The sequence below is a fragment of the Rhinoderma darwinii genome, chromosome 4 (assembly GCF_050947455.1).
Source record: "Rhinoderma darwinii isolate aRhiDar2 chromosome 4, aRhiDar2.hap1, whole genome shotgun sequence".
Taxonomy (NCBI): domain Eukaryota; kingdom Metazoa; phylum Chordata; class Amphibia; order Anura; family Rhinodermatidae; genus Rhinoderma; species Rhinoderma darwinii.
This window is the reverse complement of record NC_134690.1, coordinates 1,995,497-2,016,094: the sequence shown is the minus strand read 5'-3', so window position 1 is coordinate 2,016,094 and position 20,598 is coordinate 1,995,497. Positions and strand designations below refer to the sequence as shown.

Below are 20,598 nucleotides of genomic sequence, written 5' to 3'. Positions count from 1 at the left end.
CTTTTTGTGAACAAACTCTGAAAATCCTTCTGCTGATCTTGCATTGTTTGTACTAATTTAGCTGAAACGTAGAACGCAGAAAAAGTAGAGATGCTTTGTAGGTGTTGGTGTTATATTGATTTGTAAAGGTGCCTTCCAAAACGGTAACCCTGCTTCATGTTCTGCAATCGCTACTTGTGATTTTTAAAACTTTTGTAAAACTCTCTGCAAACCCTTGTGCTCATTTTCCAATTTTGGAACCCGTGGCAAAAGTAAAATAATTTCTTGTATTTTGTGTTTTTTAATCTTTTTGTGAACACTTACTGCATTCAAATATACTGATCTTTCATTCATGACACGCTATTACGCAGTAACTGCCGGAGAAGTTACACAAAAAAAACTATAAAGTGTAGGCGTTGGTGGTATAGTGGTGAGCATAGCTGCCTTCCAAGCAGTTGAACCGGGTTCGATTCCCGGCCAACGCATGAAATAGGTATTTTTTTTTGTTTTAAGCTTTTTGTGAACAAACTCTGAAAATCCTTCTGCTGATCTTGCATTGTTTGTACTAATTTAGCTGAAACGTAGAACGCAGAAAAAGTAGAGATGCTTTGTAGGTGTTGGTGTTATATTGATTTGTAAAGGTGCCTTCCAAAACGGTAACCCTGCTTCATGTTCTGGCAATCGCTACTTGTGATTTTTAAAACTTTTGTAAAACTCTCTGCAAACCCTTGTGCTCATTTTCCAATTTTGGAACCCGTGGCAAAAGTAAAATAATTTCTTGTATTTTGTGTTTTTTAATCTTTTTGTGAACACTTACTGCATTCAATTATACTGATCTTTCTTTCATGACACGCTATTAAGCAGTAACTGCCGGAGAAAATACACAAAAAAAACTATAAAGTGTAGGCGTTGGTGGTATAGTGGTGAGCATAGCTGCCTTCCAAGCAGTTGACCCGGGTTCGATTCCCGGCCAACGCATGAAATAGGTATTTTTTTTTGTTTTAAGCTTTTTGTGAACAAACTCTGAAAATCCTTCTGCTGATCTTGCATTGTTTGTACTAATTTAGCTGAAACGTAGAACGCAGAAAAAGTAGAGATGCTTTGTAGGTGTTGGTGTTATATTGATTTGTAAAGGTGCCTTCCAAAACGGTAACCCTGCTTCATGTTCTGGCAATCGCTACTTGTGATTTTTAAAACTTTTGTAAAACTCTCTGCAAACCCTTGTGCTCATTTTCCAATTTTGGAACCCGTGGCAAAAGTAAAATAATTTCTTGTATTTTGTGTTTTTTAATCTTTTTGTGAACACTTACTGCATTCAATTATACTGATCTTTCTTTCATGACACGCTATTAAGCAGTAACTGCCGGAGAAAATACACAAAAAAAACTATAAAGTGTAGGCGTTGGTGGTATAGTGGTGAGCATAGCTGCCTTCCAAGCAGTTGACTCGGGTTCGATTCCCGGCCAACGCATGAAATAGGTATTTTTTTTTGTTTTAAGCTTTTTGTGAACAAACTCTGAAAATCCTTCTGCTGATCTTGCATTGTTTGTACTAATTTAGCTGAAACGTAGAACGCAGAAAAAGTAGAGATGCTTTGTAGGTGTTGGTGTTATATTGATTTGTAAAGGTGCCTTCCAAAACGGTAACCCTGCTTCATGTTCTGCAATCGCTACTTGTGATTTTTAAAACTTTTGTAAAACTCTCTGCAAACCCTTGTGCTCATTTTCCAATTTTGGAACCCGTGGCAAAAGTAAAATAATTTCTTGTATTTTGTGTTTTTTAATCTTTTTGTGAACACTTACTGCATTCAAATATACTGATCTTTCATTCATGACACGCTATTACGCAGTAACTGCCGGAGAAGTTACACAAAAAAAACTATAAAGTGTAGGCGTTGGTGGTATAGTGGTGAGCATAGCTGCCTTCCAAGCAGTTGAACCGGGTTCGATTCCCGGCCAACGCATGAAATAGGTATTTTTTTTTGTTTTAAGCTTTTTGTGAACAAACTCTGAAAATCCTTCTGCTGATCTTGCATTGTTTGTACTAATTTAGCTGAAACGTAGAACGCAGAAAAAGTAGAGATGCTTTGTAGGTGTTGGTGTTATATTGATTTGTAAAGGTGCCTTCCAAAACGGTAACCCTGCTTCATGTTCTGCAATCGCTACTTGTGATTTTTAAAACTTTTGTAAAACTCTCTGCAAACCCTTGTGCTCATTTTCCAATTTTGGAACCCGTGGCAAAAGTAAAATAATTTCTTGTATTTTGTGTTTTTTAATCTTTTTGTGAACACTTACTGCATTCAAATATACTGATCTTTCATTCATGACACGCTATTACGCAGTAACTGCCGGAGAAGTTACACAAAAAAAACTATAAAGTGTAGGCGTTGGTGGTATAGTGGTGAGCATAGCTGCCTTCCAAGCAGTTGAACCGGGTTCGATTCCCGGCCAACGCATGAAATAGGTATTTTTTTTTGTTTTAAGCTTTTTGTGAACAAACTCTGAAAATCCTTCTGCTGATCTTGCATTGTTTGTACTAATTTAGCTGAAACGTAGAACGCAGAAAAAGTAGAGATGCTTTGTAGGTGTTGGTGTTATATTGATTTGTAAAGGTGCCTTCCAAAACGGTAACCCTGCTTCATGTTCTGGCAATCGCTACTTGTGATTTTTAAAACTTTTGTAAAACTCTCTGCAAACCCTTGTGCTCATTTTCCAATTTTGGAACCCGTGGCAAAAGTAAAATAATTTCTTGTATTTTGTGTTTTTTAATCTTTTTGTGAACACTTACTGCATTCAATTATACTGATCTTTCTTTCATGACACGCTATTAAGCAGTAACTGCCGGAGAAAATACACAAAAAAAACTATAAAGTGTAGGCGTTGGTGGTATAGTGGTGAGCATAGCTGCCTTCCAAGCAGTTGACTCGGGTTCGATTCCCGGCCAGCGCATGAAATAGGTATTTTTTTTTGTTTTAAGCTTTTTGTGAACAAACTCTAAAAATCCTTCTGCAGATCTTGCATTGTTTGTACTAATTTAGCTGAAACGTAGAACGCAGAAAAAGTAGAGATGCTTTGTAGGTGTTGGTGTTATATTGATTTGTAAAGGTGCCTTCCAAAACGGTAACCCTGCTTCATGTTCTGCAATCGCTACTTGTGATTTTTAAAACCTTTGTAAAACTCTCTGCAAACCCTTGTGCTCATTTTCCAATTTTGGAACCCGTGGCAAAAGTAAAATAATTTCTTGTATTTTGTGTTTTTTAATCTTTTTGTGAACACTTACTGCATTCAAATATACTGATCTTTCATTCATGACACGCTATTACGCAGTAACTGCCGGAGAAGTTACACAAAAAAAACTATAAAGTGTAGGCGTTGGTGGTATAGTGGTGAGCATAGCTGCCTTCCAAGCAGTTGACCCGGGTTCGATTCCCGGCCAACGCATGAAATAGGTATTTTTTTTTTGTTTTAAGCTTTTTGTGAACAAACTCTGCAAATCCTTCTGCTGATCTTGCATTGTTTGTACTAATTTAGCTGAAACGTAGAACGCAGAAAAAGTAGAGATGCTTTGTAGGTGTTGGTGTTATATTGATTTGTAAAGGTGCCTTCCAAAACGGTAACCCTGCTTCATGTTCTGGCAATCACTACTTGTGATTTTTAAAACTTTTGTAAAACTCTCTGCAAACCCTTGTGCTCATTTTCCAATTTTGGAACCCGTGGCAAAAGTAAAATAATTTCTTGTATTTTGTGTTTTTTAATCTTTTTGTGAACACTTACTGCATTCAATTATACTGATCTTTCTTTCATGACACGCTATTAAGCAGTAACTGCCGGAGAAAATACACAAAAAAACTATAAAGTGTAGGCGTTGGTGGTATAGTGGTGAGCATAGCTGCCTTCCAAGCAGTTGACCCGGGTTCGATTCCCGGCCAACGCATGAAATAGGTATTTTTTTTTTTGTTTTAAGCTTTTTGTGAACAAACTCTGAAAATCCTTCTGCTGATCTTGCATTGTTTGTACTAATTTAGCTGAAACGTAGAACGCAGAAAAAGTAGAGATGCTTTGTAGGTGTTGGTGTTATATTGATTTGTAAAGGTGCCTTCCAAAACGGTAACCCTGCTTCATGTTCTGGCAATCGCTACTTGTGATTTTTAAAACTTTTGTAAAACTCTCTGCAAACCCTTGTGCTCATTTTCCAATTTTGGAACCCGTGGCAAAAGTAAAATAATTTCTTGTATTTTGTGTTTTTTAATCTTTTTGTGAACACTTACTGCATTCAATTATACTGATCTTTCTTTCATGACACGCTATTAAGCAGTAACTGCCGGAGAAAATACACAAAAAAAACTATAAAGTGTAGGCGTTGGTGGTATAGTGGTGAGCATAGCTGCCTTCCAAGCAGTTAACCCGGGTTCGATTCCCGGCCAACGCATGAAATAGGTATTTTTTTTTGTTTTAAGCTTTTTGTGAACAAACTCTGAAAATCCTTCTGCTGATCTTGCATTGTTTGTACTAATTTAGCTGAAACGTAGAACGCAGAAAAAGTAGAGATGCTTTGTAGGTGTTGGTGTTATATTGATTTGTAAAGGTGCCTTCCAAAACGGTAACCCTGCTTCATGTTCTGGCAATCGCTACTTGTGATTTTTAAAACTTTTGTAAAACTCTCTGCAAACCCTTGTGCTCATTTTCCAATTTTGGAACCCGTGGCAAAAGTAAAATAATTTCTTGTATTTTGTGTTTTTTAATCTTTTTGTGAACACTTACTGCATTCAAATATACTGATCTTTCATTCATGACACGCTATTACGCAGTAACTGCCGGAGAAGTTACACAAAAAAAACTATAAAGTGTAGGCGTTGGTGGTATAGTGGTGAGCATAGCTGCCTTCCAAGCAGTTGAACCGGGTTCGATTCCCGGCCAACGCATGAAATAGGTATTTTTTTTTGTTTTAAGCTTTTTGTGAACAAACTCTGAAAATCCTTCTGCTGATCTTGCATTGTTTGTACTAATTTAGCTGAAACGTAGAACGCAGAAAAAGTAGAGATGCTTTGTAGGTGTTGGTGTTATATTGATTTGTAAAGGTGCCTTCCAAAACGGTAACCCTGCTTCATGTTCTGGCAATCGCTACTTGTGATTTTTAAAACTTTTGTAAAACTCTCTGCAAACCCTTGTGCTCATTTTCCAATTTTGGAACCCGTGGCAAAAGTAAAATAATTTCTTGTATTTTGTGTTTTTTAATCTTTTTGTGAACACTTACTGCATTCAATTATACTGATCTTTCTTTCATGACACGCTATTAAGCAGTAACTGCCGGAGAAAATACACAAAAAAAACTATAAAGTGTAGGCGTTGGTGGTATAGTGGTGAGCATAGCTGCCTTCCAAGCAGTTGACCCGGGTTCGATTCCCGGCCAGCGCATGAAATAGGTATTTTTTTTTGTTTTAAGCTTTTTGTGAACAAACTCTAAAAATCCTTCTGCAGATCTTGCATTGTTTGTACTAATTTAGCTGAAACGTAGAACGCAGAAAAAGTAGAGATGCTTTGTAGGTGTTGGTGTTATATTGATTTGTAAAGGTGCCTTCCAAAACGGTAACCCTGCTTCATGTTCTGCAATCGCTACTTGTGATTTTTAAAACCTTTGTAAAACTCTCTGCAAACCCTTGTGCTCATTTTCCAATTTTGGAACCCGTGGCAAAAGTAAAATAATTTCTTGTATTTTGTGTTTTTTAATCTTTTTGTGAACACTTACTGCATTCAATTATACTGATCTTTCTTTCATGACACGCTATTAAGCAGTAACTGCCGGAGAAAATACACAAAAAAACTATAAAGTGTAGGCGTTGGTGGTATAGTGGTGAGCATAGCTGCCTTCCAAGCAGTTGACCCGGGTTCGATTCCCGGCCAACGCATGAAATAGGTATTTTTTTTTTTGTTTTAAGCTTTTTGTGAACAAACTCTGAAAATCCTTCTGCTGATCTTGCATTGTTTGTACTAATTTAGCTGAAACGTAGAACGCAGAAAAAGTAGAGATGCTTTGTAGGTGTTGGTGTTATATTGATTTGTAAAGGTGCCTTCCAAAACGGTAACCCTGCTTCATGTTCTGGCAATCGCTACTTGTGATTTTTAAAACTTTTGTAAAACTCTCTGCAAACCCTTGTGCTCATTTTCCAATTTTGGAACCCGTGGCAAAAGTAAAATAATTTCTTGTATTTTGTGTTTTTTAATCTTTTTGTGAACACTTACTGCATTCAATTATACTGATCTTTCTTTCATGACACGCTATTAAGCAGTAACTGCCGGAGAAAATACACAAAAAAAACTATAAAGTGTAGGCGTTGGTGGTATAGTGGTGAGCATAGCTGCCTTCCAAGCAGTTAACCCGGGTTCGATTCCCGGCCAACGCATGAAATAGGTATTTTTTTTTGTTTTAAGCTTTTTGTGAACAAACTCTGAAAATCCTTCTGCTGATCTTGCATTGTTTGTACTAATTTAGCTGAAACGTAGAACGCAGAAAAAGTAGAGATGCTTTGTAGGTGTTGGTGTTATATTGATTTGTAAAGGTGCCTTCCAAAACGGTAACCCTGCTTCATGTTCTGGCAATCGCTACTTGTGATTTTTAAAACTTTTGTAAAACTCTCTGCAAACCCTTGTGCTCATTTTCCAATTTTGGAACCCGTGGCAAAAGTAAAATAATTTCTTGTATTTTGTGTTTTTTAATCTTTTTGTGAACACTTACTGCATTCAAATATACTGATCTTTCATTCATGACACGCTATTACGCAGTAACTGCCGGAGAAGTTACACAAAAAAAACTATAAAGTGTAGGCGTTGGTGGTATAGTGGTGAGCATAGCTGCCTTCCAAGCAGTTGACCCGGGTTCGATTCCCGGCCAGCGCATGAAATAGGTATTTTTTTTTGTTTTAAGCTTTTTGTGAACAAACTCTAAAAATCCTTCTGCAGATCTTGCATTGTTTGTACTAATTTAGCTGAAACGTAGAACGCAGAAAAAGTAGAGATGCTTTGTAGGTGTTGGTGTTATATTGATTTGTAAAGGTGCCTTCCAAAACGGTAACCCTGCTTCATGTTCTGCAATCGCTACTTGTGATTTTTAAAACCTTTGTAAAACTCTCTGCAAACCCTTGTGCTCATTTTCCAATTTTGGAACCCGTGGCAAAAGTAAAATAATTTCTTGTATTTTGTGTTTTTTAATCTTTTTGTGAACACTTACTGCATTCAAATATACTGATCTTTCATTCATGACACGCTATTACGCAGTAACTGCCGGAGAAGTTACACAAAAAAAACTATAAAGTGTAGGCGTTGGTGGTATAGTGGTGAGCATAGCTGCCTTCCAAGCAGTTGACCCGGGTTCGATTCCCGGCCAACGCATGAAATAGGTATTTTTTTTTTGTTTTAAGCTTTTTGTGAACAAACTCTGCAAATCCTTCTGCTGATCTTGCATTGTTTGTACTAATTTAGCTGAAACGTAGAACGCAGAAAAAGTAGAGATGCTTTGTAGGTGTTGGTGTTATATTGATTTGTAAAGGTGCCTTCCAAAACGGTAACCCTGCTTCATGTTCTGGCAATCACTACTTGTGATTTTTAAAACTTTTGTAAAACTCTCTGCAAACCCTTGTGCTCATTTTCCAATTTTGGAACCCGTGGCAAAAGTAAAATAATTTCTTGTATTTTGTGTTTTTTAATCTTTTTGTGAACACTTACTGCATTCAATTATACTGATCTTTCTTTCATGACACGCTATTAAGCAGTAACTGCCGGAGAAAATACACAAAAAAACTATAAAGTGTAGGCGTTGGTGGTATAGTGGTGAGCATAGCTGCCTTCCAAGCAGTTGACCCGGGTTCGATTCCCGGCCAACGCATGAAATAGGTATTTTTTTTTTTGTTTTAAGCTTTTTGTGAACAAACTCTGAAAATCCTTCTGCTGATCTTGCATTGTTTGTACTAATTTAGCTGAAACGTAGAACGCAGAAAAAGTAGAGATGCTTTGTAGGTGTTGGTGTTATATTGATTTGTAAAGGTGCCTTCCAAAACGGTAACCCTGCTTCATGTTCTGGCAATCGCTACTTGTGATTTTTAAAACTTTTGTAAAACTCTCTGCAAACCCTTGTGCTCATTTTCCAATTTTGGAACCCGTGGCAAAAGTAAAATAATTTCTTGTATTTTGTGTTTTTTAATCTTTTTGTGAACACTTACTGCATTCAATTATACTGATCTTTCTTTCATGACACGCTATTAAGCAGTAACTGCCGGAGAAAATACACAAAAAAAACTATAAAGTGTAGGCGTTGGTGGTATAGTGGTGAGCATAGCTGCCTTCCAAGCAGTTGACCCGGGTTCGATTCCCGGCCAACACATGAAATAGGTATTTTTTTTTTGTTTTAAGCTTTTTGTGAACAAACTCTGAAAATCCTTCTGCTGATCTTGCATTGTTTGTACTAATTTAGCTGAAACGTAGAACGCAGAAAAAGTAGAGATGCTTTGTAGGTGTTGGTGTTATATTGATTTGTAAAGGTGCCTTCCAAAACGGTAACCCTGCTTCATGTTCTGGCAATCGCTACTTGTGATTTTTAAAACTTTTGTAAAACTCTCTGCAAACCCTTGTGCTCATTTTCCAATTTTGGAACCCGTGGCAAAAGTAAAATAATTTCTTGTATTTTGTGTTTTTTAATCTTTTTGTGAACACTTACTGCATTCAATTATACTGATCTTTCTTTCATGACACGCTATTAAGCAGTAACTGCCGGAGAAAATACACAAAAAAAACTATAAAGTGTAGGCGTTGGTGGTATAGTGGTGAGCATAGCTGCCTTCCAAGCAGTTGACCCTGGTTCGATTCCCGGCCAACGCATGAAATAGGTATTTTTTTTTGTTTTAAGCTTTTTGTGAACAAACTCTGAAAATCCTTCTGCTGATCTTGCATTGTTTGTACTAATTTAGCTGAAACGTAGAACGCAGAAAAAGTAGAGATGCTTTGTAGGTGTTGGTGTTATATTGATTTGTAAAGGTGCCTTCCAAAACGGTAACCCTGCTTCATGTTCTGGCAATCGCTACTTGTGATTTTTAAAACTTTTGTAAAACTCTCTGCAAACCCTTGTGCTCATTTTCCAATTTTGGAACCCGTGGCAAAAGTAAAATAATTTCTTGTATTTTGTGTTTTTTAATCTTTTTGTGAACACTTACTGCATTCAATTATACTGATCTTTCTTTCATGACACGCTATTAAGCAGTAACTGCCGGAGAAAATACACAAAAAAACTATAAAGTGTAGGCGTTGGTGGTATAGTGGTGAGCATAGCTGCCTTCCAAGCAGTTGACCCGGGTTCGATTCCCGGCCAACGCATGAAATATGTATTTTTTTTTTTGTTTTAAGCTTTTTGTGAACAAACTCTGAAAATCCTTCTGCTGATCTTGCATTGTTTGTACTAATTTAGCTGAAACGTAGAACGCAGAAAAAGTAGAGATGCTTTGTAGGTGTTGGTGTTATATTGATTTGTAAAGGTGCCTTCCAAAACGGTAACCCTGCTTCATGTTCTGGCAATCGCTACTTGTGATTTTTAAAACTTTTGTAAAACTCTCTGCAAACCCTTGTGCTCATTTTCCAATTTTGGAACCCGTGGCAAAAGTAAAATAATTTCTTGTATTTTGTGTTTTTTAATCTTTTTGTGAACACTTACTGCATTCAATTATACTGATCTTTCTTTCATGACACGCTATTAAGCAGTAACTGCCGGAGAAAATACACAAAAAAAACTATAAAGTGTAGGCGTTGGTGGTATAGTGGTGAGCATAGCTGCCTTCCAAGCAGTTAACCCGGGTTCGATTCCCGGCCAACGCATGAAATAGGTATTTTTTTTTGTTTTAAGCTTTTTGTGAACAAACTCTGAAAATCCTTCTGCTGATCTTGCATTGTTTGTACTAATTTAGCTGAAACGTAGAACGCAGAAAAAGTAGAGATGCTTTGTAGGTGTTGGTGTTATATTGATTTGTAAAGGTGCCTTCCAAAACGGTAACCCTGCTTCATGTTCTGGCAATCGCTACTTGTGATTTTTAAAACTTTTGTAAAACTCTCTGCAAACCCTTGTGCTCATTTTCCAATTTTGGAACCCGTGGCAAAAGTAAAATAATTTCTTGTATTTTGTGTTTTTTAATCTTTTTGTGAACACTTACTGCATTCAATTATACTGATCTTTCTTTCATGACACGCTATTAAGCAGTAACTGCCGGAGAAAATACACAAAAAAAACTATAAAGTGTAGGCGTTGGTGGTATAGTGGTGAGCATAGCTGCCTTCCAAGCAGTTGACCCGGGTTCGATTCCCGGCCAACACATGAAATAGGTATTTTTTTTTTGTTTTAAGCTTTTTGTGAACAAACTCTGAAAATCCTTCTGCTGATCTTGCATTGTTTGTACTAATTTAGCTGAAACGTAGAACGCAGAAAAAGTAGAGATGCTTTGTAGGTGTTGGTGTTATATTGATTTGTAAAGGTGCCTTCCAAAACGGTAACCCTGCTTCATGTTCTGGCAATCGCTACTTGTGATTTTTAAAACTTTTGTAAAACTCTCTGCAAACCCTTGTGCTCATTTTCCAATTTTGGAACCCGTGGCAAAAGTAAAATAATTTCTTGTATTTTGTGTTTTTTAATCTTTTTGTGAACACTTACTGCATTCAATTATACTGATCTTTCTTTCATGACACGCTATTAAGCAGTAACTGCCGGAGAAAATACACAAAAAAAACTATAAAGTGTAGGCGTTGGTGGTATAGTGGTGAGCATAGCTGCCTTCCAAGCAGTTGACCCTGGTTCGATTCCCGGCCAACGCATGAAATAGGTATTTTTTTTTGTTTTAAGCTTTTTGTGAACAAACTCTGAAAATCCTTCTGCTGATCTTGCATTGTTTGTACTAATTTAGCTGAAACGTAGAACGCAGAAAAAGTAGAGATGCTTTGTAGGTGTTGGTGTTATATTGATTTGTAAAGGTGCCTTCCAAAACGGTAACCCTGCTTCATGTTCTGGCAATCGCTACTTGTGATTTTTAAAACTTTTGTAAAACTCTCTGCAAACCCTTGTGCTCATTTTCCAATTTTGGAACCCGTGGCAAAAGTAAAATAATTTCTTGTATTTTGTGTTTTTTAATCTTTTTGTGAACACTTACTGCATTCAATTATACTGATCTTTCATTCATGACACGCTATTAAGCAGTAACTGCCGGAGAAAATACACAAAAAAAACTATAAAGTGTAGGCGTTGGTGGTATAGTGGTGAGCATAGCTGCCTTCCAAGCAGTTGACCCGGGTTCGATTCCCGGCCAACGCATGAAATAGGTATTTTTTTTTTGTTTTAAGCTTTTTGTGAACAAACTCTGAAAATCCTTCTGCTGATCTTGCATTGTTTGTACTAATTTAGCTGAAACGTAGAACGCAGAAAAAGTAGAGATGCTTTGTAGGTGTTGGTGTTATATTGATTTGTAAAGGTGCCTTCCAAAACGGTAACCCTGCTTCATGTTCTGGCAATCGCTACTTGTGATTTTTAAAACTTTTGTAAAACTCTCTGCAAACCCTTGTGCTCATTTTCCAATTTTGGAACCCGTGGCAAAAGTAAAATAATTTCTTGTATTTTGTGTTTTTTAATCTTTTTGTGAACACTTACTGCATTCAATTATACTGATCTTTCTTTCATGACACGCTATTAAGCAGTAACTGCCGGAGAAAATACACAAAAAAAACTATAAAGTGTAGGCGTTGGTGGTATAGTGGTGAGCATAGCTGCCTTCCAAGCAGTTGACCCTGGTTCGATTCCCGGCCAACGCATGAAATAGGTATTTTTTTTTTGTTTTAAGCTTTTTGTGAACAAACTCTGAAAATCCTTCTGCTGATCTTGCATTGTTTGTACTAATTTAGCTGAAACGTAGAACGCAGAAAAAGTAGAGATGCTTTGTAGGTGTTGGTGTTATATTGATTTGTAAAGGTGCCTTCCAAAACGGTAACCCTGCTTCATGTTCTGGCAATCGCTACTTGTGATTTTTAAAACTTTTGTAAAACTCTCTGCAAACCCTTGTGCTCATTTTCCAATTTTGGAACCCGTGGCAAAAGTAAAATAATTTCTTGTATTTTGTGTTTTTTAATCTTTTTGTGAACACTTACTGCATTCAATTATACTGATCTTTCTTTCATGACACGCTATTAAGCAGTAACTGCCGGAGAAAATACACAAAAAAAACTATAAAGTGTAGGCGTTGGTGGTATAGTGGTGAGCATAGCTGCCTTCCAAGCAGTTGACCCGGGTTCGATTCCCGGCCAACGCATGAAATAGGTATTTTTTTTTGTTTTAAGCTTTTTGTGAACAAACTCTGAAAATCCTTCTGCTGATCTTGCATTGTTTGTACTAATTTAGCTGAAACGTAGAACGCAGAAAAAGTAGAGATGCTTTGTAGGTGTTGGTGTTATATTGATTTGTAAAGGTGCCTTCCAAAACGGTAACCCTGCTTCATGTTCTGGCAATCGCTACTTGTGATTTTTAAAACTTTTGTAAAACTCTCTGCAAACCCTTGTGCTCATTTTCCAATTTTGGAACCCGTGGCAAAAGTAAAATAATTTCTTGTATTTTGTGTTTTTTAATCTTTTTGTGAACACTTACTGCATTCAATTATACTGATCTTTCTTTCATGACACGCTATTAAGCAGTAACTGCCGGAGAAAATACACAAAAAAAACTATAAAGTGTAGGCGTTGGTGGTATAGTGGTGAGCATAGCTGCCTTCCAAGCAGTTGACCCTGGTTCGATTCCCGGCCAACGCATGAAATAGGTATTTTTTTTGTTTTAAGCTTTTTGTGAACAAACTCTGAAAATCCTTTTGCTGATCTTGCATTGTTTGTACTAATTTAGCTGAAACGTAGAACGCAGAAAAAGTAGAGATGCTTTGTAGGTGTTGGTGTTATATTTATTTGTAAAGGTGCCTTCCAAAACGGTAACCCTGCTTCATGTTCTGGCAATCGCTACTTGTGATTTTTAAAACTTTTGTAAAACTCTCTGCAAACCCTTGTGCTCATTTTCCAATTTTGGAACCCGTGGCAAAAGTAAAATAATTTCTTGTATTTTGTGTTTTTTAATCTTTTTGTGAACACTTACTGCATTCAATTATACTGATCTTTCTTTCATGACACGCTATTAAGCAGTAACTGCCGGAGAAAATACACAAAAAAAACTATAAAGTGTAGGCGTTGGTGGTATAGTGGTGAGCATAGCTGCCTTCCAAGCAGTTGACCCGGGTTCGATTCCCGGCCAACGCATGAAATAGGTATTTTTTTTTTTTTAAGCTTTTTGTGAACAAACTCTGAAAATCCTTCTGCTGATCTTGCATTGTTTGTACTAATTTAGCTGAAACGTAGAACGCAGAAAAAGTAGAGATGCTTTGTAGGTGTTGGTGTTATATTGATTTGTAAAGGTGCCTTCCAAAACGGTAACCCTGCTTCATGTTCTGGCAATCGCTACTTGTGATTTTTAAAACTTTTGTAAAACTCTCTGCAAACCCTTGTGCTCATTTTCCAATTTTGGAACCCGTGGCAAAAGTAAAATAATTTCTTGTATTTTGTGTTTTTTAATCTTTTTGTGAACACTTACTGCATTCAATTATACTGATCTTTCATTCATGACACGCTATTAAGCAGTAACTGCCGGAGAAAATACACAAAAAAAACTATAAAGTGTAGGCGTTGGTGGTATAGTGGTGAGCATAGCTGCCTTCCAAGCAGTTGACCCGGGTTCGATTCCCAGCCAACGCATGAAATAGGTATTTTTTTTTTGTTTTAAGCTTTTTGTGAACAAACTCTGAAAATCCTTCTGCTGATCTTGCATTGTTTGTACTAATTTAGCTGAAACGTAGAACGCAGAAAAAGTAGAGATGCTTTGTAGGTGTTGGTGTTATATTGATTTGTAAAGGTGCCTTCCAAAACGGTAACCCTGCTTCATGTTCTGGCAATCGCTACTTGTGATTTTTAAAACTTTTGTAAAACTCTCTGCAAACCCTTGTGCTCATTTTCCAATTTTGGAACCCGTGGCAAAAGTAAAATAATTTCTTGTATTTTGTGTTTTTTAATCTTTTTGTGAACACTTACTGCATTCAATTATACTGATCTTTCATTCATGACACGCTATTAAGCAGTAACTGCCGGAGAAAATAAACAAAAAAAACTATAAAGTGTAGGCGTTGGTGGTATAGTAGTGAGCATAGCTGCCTTCCAAGCAGTTGACCCGGGTTCGATTCCCGGCCAACGCATGAAATAGGTATTTTTTTTTTTTTAAGCTTTTTGTGAACAAACTCTGAAAATCCTTCTGCTGATCTTGCATTGTTTGTACTAATTTAGCTGAAACGTAGAACGCAGAAAAAGTAGAGATGCTTTGTAGGTGTTGGTGTTATATTGATTTGTAAAGGTGCCTTCCAAAACGGTAACCCTGCTTCATGTTCTGGCAATCGCTACTTGTGATTTTTAAAACTTTTGTAAAACTCTCTGCAAACCCTTGTGCTCATTTTCCAATTTTGGAACCCGTGGCAAAAGTAAAATAATTTCTTGTATTTTGTGTTTTTTAATCTTTTTGTGAACACTTACTGCATTCAATTATACTGATCTTTCATTCATGACACGCTATTAAGCAGTAACTGCCGGAGAAAATACACAAAAAAAACTATAAAGTGTAGGCGTTGGTGGTATAGTGGTGAGCATAGCTGCCTTCCAAGCAGTTGACCCGGGTTCGATTCCCAGCCAACGCATGAAATAGGTATTTTTTTTTTGTTTTAAGCTTTTTGTGAACAAACTCTGAAAATCCTTCTGCTGATCTTGCATTGTTTGTACTAATTTAGCTGAAACGTAGAACGCAGAAAAAGTAGAGATGCTTTGTAGGTGTTGGTGTTATATTGATTTGTAAAGGTGCCTTCCAAAACGGTAACCCTGCTTCATGTTCTGGCAATCGCTACTTGTGATTTTTAAAACTTTTGTAAAACTCTCTGCAAACCCTTGTGCTCATTTTCCAATTTTGGAACCCGTGGCAAAAGTAAAATAATTTCTTGTATTTTGTGTTTTTTAATCTTTTTGTGAACACTTACTGCATTCAATTATACTGATCTTTCATTCATGACACGCTATTAAGCAGTAACTGCCGGAGAAAATAAACAAAAAAAACTATAAAGTGTAGGCGTTGGTGGTATAGTGGTGAGCATAGCTGCCTTCCAAGCAGTTGACCCGGGTTCGATTCCTGGCCAACGCATGAAATAGGTATTTTTTTTTTGTTTTAAGCTTTTTGTGAACAAACTCTGCAAATCCTTCTGCTGATCTTGCATTGTTTGTACTAATTTAGCTGAAAAGTAGAACGCAGAAAAAGTAGAGATGCTTTGTAGGTGTTGGTGTTATATTGATTTGTAAAGGTGCCTTCCAAAACGGTAACCCTGCTTCATGTTCTGGCAATCGCTACTTGTGATTTTTAAAACTTTTGTAAAACTCTCTGCAAACCCTTGTGCTCATTTTCCAATTTTGGAACCCGTGGCAAAAGTAAAATAATTTCTTGTATTTTGTGTTTTTTAATCTTTTTGTGAACACTTACTGCATTCAATTATACTGATCTTTCATTCATGACACGCTATTAAGCAGTAACTGCCGGAGAAAATACACAAAAAAAACTATAAAGTGAAGGCGTTGGTGGTATAGTGGTGAGCATAGCTGCCTTCCAAGCAGTTGACCCGGGTTCGATTCCCGGCCAACGCATGAAATAGGTATTTTTTTTTTGTTTTAAGCTTTTTGTGAACAAACTCTGCAAATCCTTCTGCTGATCTTGCATTGTTTGTACTAATTTAGCTGAAACGTAGAACGCAGAAAAAGTAGAGATGCTTTGTAGGTGTTGGTGTTATATTGATTTGTAAAGGTGCCTTCCAAAACGGTAACCCTGCTTCATGTTCTGGCAATCGCTACTTGTGATTTTTAAAACTTTTGTAAAACTCTCTGCAAACCCTTGTGCTCATTTTCCAATTTTGGAACCCGTGGCAAAAGTAAAATAATTTCTTGTATTTTGTGTTTTTTAATCTTTTTGTGAACACTTACTGCATTCAATTATACTGATCTTTCTTTCATGACACGCTATTAAGCAGTAACTGCCGGAGAAAATACACAAAAAAAACTATAAAGTGTAGGCGTTGGTGGTATAGTGGTGAGCATAGCTGCCTTCCAAGCAGTTGACCCGGGTTCGATTCCCGGCCAACCCATGAAATAGGTATTTTTTTTTGTTTTAAGCTTTTTGTGAACAAACTCTGAAAATCCTTCTGCTGATCTTGCATTGTTTGTACTAATTTAGCTGAAACGTAGAACGCAGAAAAAGTAGAGATGCTTTGTAGGTGTTGGTGTTATATTGATTTGTAAAGGTGCCTTCCAAAACGGTAACCCTGCTTCATGTTCTGGCAATCGCTACTTGTGATTTTTAAAACTTTTGTAAAACTCTCTGCAAATCCTTGTGCTCATTTTCCAATTTTGGAACCCGTGGCAAAAGTAAAATAATTTCTTGTATTTTGTGTTTTTTAATCTTTTTGTGAACACTTACTGCATTCAATTATACTGATCTTTCTTTCATGACACGCTATTAAGCAGTAACTGCCGGAGAAAATACACAAAAAAAACTATAAAGTGTAGGTGTTGGTGGTATAGTGGTGAGCATAGCTGCCTTCCAAGCAGTTGACCCGGGTTCGATTCCCGGCCAACGCATGAAATAGGTATTTTTTTTTGTTTTAAGCTTTTTGTGAACAAACTCTGAAAATCCTTTTGCTGATCTTGCATTGTTTGTACTAATTTAGCTGAAACGTAGAACGCAGAAAAAGTAGAGATGCTTTGTAGGTGTTGGTGTTATATTGATTTGTAAAGGTGCCTTCCAAAACGGTAACCCTGCTTCATGTTCTGGCAATCGCTACTTGTGATTTTTAAAACTTTTGTAAAACTCTCTGCAAACCCTTGTGCTCATTTTCCAATTTTGGAACCCGTGGCAAAAGTAAAATAATTTCTTGTATTTTGTGTTTTTTAATCTTTTTGTGAACACTTACTGCATTCAATTATACTGATCTTTCATTCATGACACGCTATTAAGCAGTAACTGCCGGAGAAAATACACAAAAAAAACTATAAAGTGAAGGCGTTGGTGGTATAGTGGTGAGCATAGCTGCCTTCCAAGCAGTTGACCCGGGTTCGATTCCCGGCCAACGCATGAAATAGGTATTTTTTTTTTGTTTTAAGCTTTTTGTGAACAAACTCTGAAAATCCTTTTGCTGATCTTGCATTGTTTGTACTAATTTAGCTGAAACGTAGAACGCAGAAAAAGTAGAGATGCTTTGTAGGTGTTGGTGTTATATTGATTTGTAAAGGTGCCTTCCAAAACGGTAACCCTGCTTCATGTTCTGGCAATCGCTACTTGTGATTTTTAAAACTTTTGTAAAACTCTCTGCAAACCCTTGTGCTCATTTTCCAATTTTGGAACCCGTGGCAAAAGTAAAATAATTTCTTGTATTTTGTGTTTTTTAATCTTTTTGTGAACACTTACTGCATTCAATTATACTGATCTTTCATTCATGACACGCTATTAAGCAGTTACTGCCGGAGAAGTTACACAAAAAAAACTATAAAGTGTAGGCGTTGGTGGTATAGTGGTGAGCATAGCTGCCTTCCAAGCAGTTGACCTGGGTTCGATTCCCGGCCAACGCATGAAATAGGTATTTTTTTTTGTTTTAAGCTTTTTGTGAACAAACTCTGCAAATCCTTCTGCTGATCTTGCATTGTTTGTACTAATTTAGCTGAAACGTAGAACGCAGAAAAAGTAGAGATGCTTTGTAGGTGTTGGTGTTATATTGATTTGTAAAGGTGCCTTCCAAAACGGTAACCCTGCTTCATGTTCTGGCAATCGCTACTTGTGATTTTTAAAACTTTTGTAAAACTCTCTGCAAACCCTTGTGCTCATTTTCCAATTTTGGAACCCGTGGCAAAAGTAAAATAATTTCTTGTATTTTGTGTTTTTTAATCTTTTTGTCAACACTTACTGCATTCAATTATACTGATCTTTCATTCATGACACGCTATTAAGCAGTAACTGCCGGAGAAAATACACAAAAAAAACTATAAAGTGAAGGCGTTGGTGGTATAGTGGTGAGCATAGCTGCCTTCCAAGCAGTTGACCCGGGTTCGATTCCCGGCCAACGCATGAAATAGGTATTTTTTTTTGTTTTAAGCTTTTTGTGAACAAACTCTGAAAATCCTTTTGCTGATCTTGCATTGTTTGTACTAATTTAGCTGAAACGTAGAACGCAGAAAAAGTAGAGATGCTTTGTAGGTGTTGGTGTTATATTGATTTGTAAAGGTGCCTTCCAAAACGGTAACCCTGCTTCATGTTCTGGCAATCGCTACTTGTGATTTTTAAAACTTTTGTAAAACTCTCTGCAAACCCTTGTGCTCATTTTCCAATTTTGGAACCCGTGGCAAAAGTAAAATAATTTCTTGTATTTTGTGTTTTTTAATCTTTTTGTGAACACTTACTGCATTCAATTATACTGATCTTTCATTCATGACACGCTATTAAGCAGTTACTGCCGGAGAAGTTACACAAAAAAAACTATAAAGTGTAGGCGTTGGTGGTATAGTGGTGAGCATAGCTGCCTTCCAAGCAGTTGACCTGGGTTCGATTCCCGGCCAACGCATGAAATAGGTATTTTTTTTTGTTTTAAGCTTTTTGTGAACAAACTCTGCAAATCCTTCTGCTGATCTTGCATTGTTTGTACTAATTTAGCTGAAACGTAGAACGCAGAAAAAGTAGAGATGCTTTGTAGGTGTTGGTGTTATATTGATTTGTAAAGGTGCCTTCCAAAACGGTAACCCTGCTTCATGTTCTGGCAATCGCTACTTGTGATTTTTAAAACTTTTGTAAAACTCTCTGCAAACCCTTGTGCTCATTTTCCAATTTTGGAACCCGTGGCAAAAGTAAAATAATTTCTTGTATTTTGTGTTTTTTAATCTTTTTGTGAACACTTACTGCATTCAATTATACTGATCTTTCATTCATGACACGCTATTAAGCAGTAACTGCCGGAGAAAATACACAAAAAAAACTATAAAGTGAAGGCGTTGGTGGTATAGTGGTGAGCATAGCTGCCTTCCAAGCAGTTGACCCGGGTTCGATTCCCGGCCAACGCATGAAATAGGTATTTTTTTTTTGTTTTAAGCTTTTTGTGAACAAACTCTGCAAATCCTTCTGCTGATCTTGCATTGTTTGTACTAATTTAGCTGAAACGTAGAACGCAGAAAAAGTAGAGATGCTTTGTAGGTGTTGGTGTTATATTGATTTGTAAAGGTGCCTTCCAAAACGGTAACCCTGCTTCATGTTCTGGCAATCGCTACTTGTGATTTTTAAAACTTTTGTAAAACTCTCTGCAAACCCTTGTGCTCATTTTCCAATTTTGGAACCCGTGGCAAAAGTAAAATAATTTCTTGTATTTTGTGTTTTTTAATCTTTTTGTGAACACTTACTGCATTCAATTATACTGATCTTTCTTTCATGACACGCTATTAAGCAGTAACTGCCGGAGAAAATACACAAAAAAAACTATAAAGTGTAGGCGTTGGTGGTATAGTGGTGAGCATAGCTGCCTTCCAAGCAGTTGACCCGGGTTCGATTCCCGGCCAACGCATGAAATAGGTATTTTTTTTTGTTTTAAGCTTTTTGTGAACAAACTCTGAAAATCCTTCTGCTGATCTTGCATTGTTTGTACTAATTTAGCTGAAACGTAGAACGCAGAAAAAGTAGAGATGCTTTGTAGGTGTTGGTGTTATATTGATTTGTAAAGGTGCCTTCCAAAACGGTAACCCTGCTTCATGTTCTGGCAATCGCTACTTGTGATTTTTAAAACTTTTGTAAAACTCTCTGCAAACCCTTGTGCTCATTTTCCAATTTTGGAACCCGTGGCAAAAGTAAAATAATTTCTTGTATTTTGTGTTTTTTAATCTTTTTGTGAACACTTACTGCATTCAATTATACTGATCTTTCATTCATGACACGCTATTAAGCAGTTACTGCCGGAGAAGTTACACAAAAAAAACTATAAAGTGTAGGCGTTGGTGGTATAGTGGTGAGCATAGCTGCCTTCCAAGCAGTTGACCTGGGTTCGATTCCCGGCCAACGCATGAAATAGGTATTTTTTTTTGTTTTAAGCTTTTTGTGAACAAACTCTGCAAATCCTTCTGCTGATCTTGCATTGTTTGTACTAATTTAGCTGAAACGTAGAACGCAGAAAAAGTAGAGATGCTTTGTAGGTGTTGGTGTTATATTGATTTGTAAAGGTGCCTTCCAAAACGGTAACCCTGCTTCATGTTCTGGCAATCGCTACTTGTGATTTTTAAAACTTTTGTAAAACTCTCTGCAAACCCTTGTGCTCATTTTCCAATTTTGGAACCCGTGGCAAAAGTAAAATAATTTCTTGTATTTTGTGTTTTTTAATCTTTTTGTGAACACTTACTGCATTCAATTATACTGATCTTTCTTTCATGACACGCTATTAAGCAGTAACTGCCGGAGAAAATACACAAAAAA

At 36.8% G+C, this 20,598-nt stretch overlaps 25 non-coding genes across 25 annotated transcripts; all 25 read left to right on the top strand.

Moving 5' to 3' along the window:
- The first annotated feature begins 885 nt into the window (after positions 1-885).
- TRNAG-UCC (transfer RNA glycine (anticodon UCC)) lies at positions 886-957 on the top strand. The gene has a single exon. It is a non-coding gene; the product is annotated as a tRNA-Gly (tRNA).
- Positions 958-3,347: 2,390 nt separating this feature from the next.
- TRNAG-UCC (transfer RNA glycine (anticodon UCC)) lies at positions 3,348-3,419 on the top strand. The gene has a single exon. It is a non-coding gene; the product is annotated as a tRNA-Gly (tRNA).
- Positions 3,420-3,840: 421 nt separating this feature from the next.
- On the top strand, positions 3,841-3,912 carry TRNAG-UCC (transfer RNA glycine (anticodon UCC)). The gene has a single exon. It is a non-coding gene; the product is annotated as a tRNA-Gly (tRNA).
- Positions 3,913-4,335: 423 nt separating this feature from the next.
- Positions 4,336-4,407, top strand: TRNAG-UCC (transfer RNA glycine (anticodon UCC)). Its single transcript has one exon. It is a non-coding gene; the product is annotated as a tRNA-Gly (tRNA).
- A 914-nt stretch (positions 4,408-5,321) lies between these two features.
- Positions 5,322-5,393, top strand: TRNAG-UCC (transfer RNA glycine (anticodon UCC)). Its single transcript has one exon. It is a non-coding gene; the product is annotated as a tRNA-Gly (tRNA).
- A 419-nt stretch (positions 5,394-5,812) lies between these two features.
- On the top strand, positions 5,813-5,884 carry TRNAG-UCC (transfer RNA glycine (anticodon UCC)). The gene has a single exon. It is a non-coding gene; the product is annotated as a tRNA-Gly (tRNA).
- Positions 5,885-6,307: 423 nt separating this feature from the next.
- Positions 6,308-6,379, top strand: TRNAG-UCC (transfer RNA glycine (anticodon UCC)). Its single transcript has one exon. It is a non-coding gene; the product is annotated as a tRNA-Gly (tRNA).
- A 421-nt stretch (positions 6,380-6,800) lies between these two features.
- TRNAG-UCC (transfer RNA glycine (anticodon UCC)) lies at positions 6,801-6,872 on the top strand. Its single transcript has one exon. It is a non-coding gene; the product is annotated as a tRNA-Gly (tRNA).
- Positions 6,873-7,292: 420 nt separating this feature from the next.
- Positions 7,293-7,364, top strand: TRNAG-UCC (transfer RNA glycine (anticodon UCC)). The gene has a single exon. It is a non-coding gene; the product is annotated as a tRNA-Gly (tRNA).
- Positions 7,365-7,785: 421 nt separating this feature from the next.
- On the top strand, positions 7,786-7,857 carry TRNAG-UCC (transfer RNA glycine (anticodon UCC)). The gene has a single exon. It is a non-coding gene; the product is annotated as a tRNA-Gly (tRNA).
- A 423-nt stretch (positions 7,858-8,280) lies between these two features.
- On the top strand, positions 8,281-8,352 carry TRNAG-UCC (transfer RNA glycine (anticodon UCC)). Its single transcript has one exon. It is a non-coding gene; the product is annotated as a tRNA-Gly (tRNA).
- Positions 8,353-9,266: 914 nt separating this feature from the next.
- On the top strand, positions 9,267-9,338 carry TRNAG-UCC (transfer RNA glycine (anticodon UCC)). The gene has a single exon. It is a non-coding gene; the product is annotated as a tRNA-Gly (tRNA).
- Positions 9,339-9,761: 423 nt separating this feature from the next.
- On the top strand, positions 9,762-9,833 carry TRNAG-UCC (transfer RNA glycine (anticodon UCC)). Its single transcript has one exon. It is a non-coding gene; the product is annotated as a tRNA-Gly (tRNA).
- Positions 9,834-10,254: 421 nt separating this feature from the next.
- TRNAG-UCC (transfer RNA glycine (anticodon UCC)) lies at positions 10,255-10,326 on the top strand. The gene has a single exon. It is a non-coding gene; the product is annotated as a tRNA-Gly (tRNA).
- A 915-nt stretch (positions 10,327-11,241) lies between these two features.
- On the top strand, positions 11,242-11,313 carry TRNAG-UCC (transfer RNA glycine (anticodon UCC)). The gene has a single exon. It is a non-coding gene; the product is annotated as a tRNA-Gly (tRNA).
- A 916-nt stretch (positions 11,314-12,229) lies between these two features.
- Positions 12,230-12,301, top strand: TRNAG-UCC (transfer RNA glycine (anticodon UCC)). The gene has a single exon. It is a non-coding gene; the product is annotated as a tRNA-Gly (tRNA).
- A 913-nt stretch (positions 12,302-13,214) lies between these two features.
- TRNAG-UCC (transfer RNA glycine (anticodon UCC)) lies at positions 13,215-13,286 on the top strand. Its single transcript has one exon. It is a non-coding gene; the product is annotated as a tRNA-Gly (tRNA).
- Positions 13,287-15,680: 2,394 nt separating this feature from the next.
- Positions 15,681-15,752, top strand: TRNAG-UCC (transfer RNA glycine (anticodon UCC)). Its single transcript has one exon. It is a non-coding gene; the product is annotated as a tRNA-Gly (tRNA).
- A 1,408-nt stretch (positions 15,753-17,160) lies between these two features.
- Positions 17,161-17,232, top strand: TRNAG-UCC (transfer RNA glycine (anticodon UCC)). The gene has a single exon. It is a non-coding gene; the product is annotated as a tRNA-Gly (tRNA).
- A 422-nt stretch (positions 17,233-17,654) lies between these two features.
- On the top strand, positions 17,655-17,726 carry TRNAG-UCC (transfer RNA glycine (anticodon UCC)). Its single transcript has one exon. It is a non-coding gene; the product is annotated as a tRNA-Gly (tRNA).
- A 421-nt stretch (positions 17,727-18,147) lies between these two features.
- On the top strand, positions 18,148-18,219 carry TRNAG-UCC (transfer RNA glycine (anticodon UCC)). Its single transcript has one exon. It is a non-coding gene; the product is annotated as a tRNA-Gly (tRNA).
- A 421-nt stretch (positions 18,220-18,640) lies between these two features.
- Positions 18,641-18,712, top strand: TRNAG-UCC (transfer RNA glycine (anticodon UCC)). The gene has a single exon. It is a non-coding gene; the product is annotated as a tRNA-Gly (tRNA).
- Positions 18,713-19,133: 421 nt separating this feature from the next.
- On the top strand, positions 19,134-19,205 carry TRNAG-UCC (transfer RNA glycine (anticodon UCC)). The gene has a single exon. It is a non-coding gene; the product is annotated as a tRNA-Gly (tRNA).
- Positions 19,206-19,627: 422 nt separating this feature from the next.
- On the top strand, positions 19,628-19,699 carry TRNAG-UCC (transfer RNA glycine (anticodon UCC)). Its single transcript has one exon. It is a non-coding gene; the product is annotated as a tRNA-Gly (tRNA).
- Positions 19,700-20,120: 421 nt separating this feature from the next.
- TRNAG-UCC (transfer RNA glycine (anticodon UCC)) lies at positions 20,121-20,192 on the top strand. The gene has a single exon. It is a non-coding gene; the product is annotated as a tRNA-Gly (tRNA).
- The last annotated feature ends 406 nt before the right edge of the window (positions 20,193-20,598 follow it).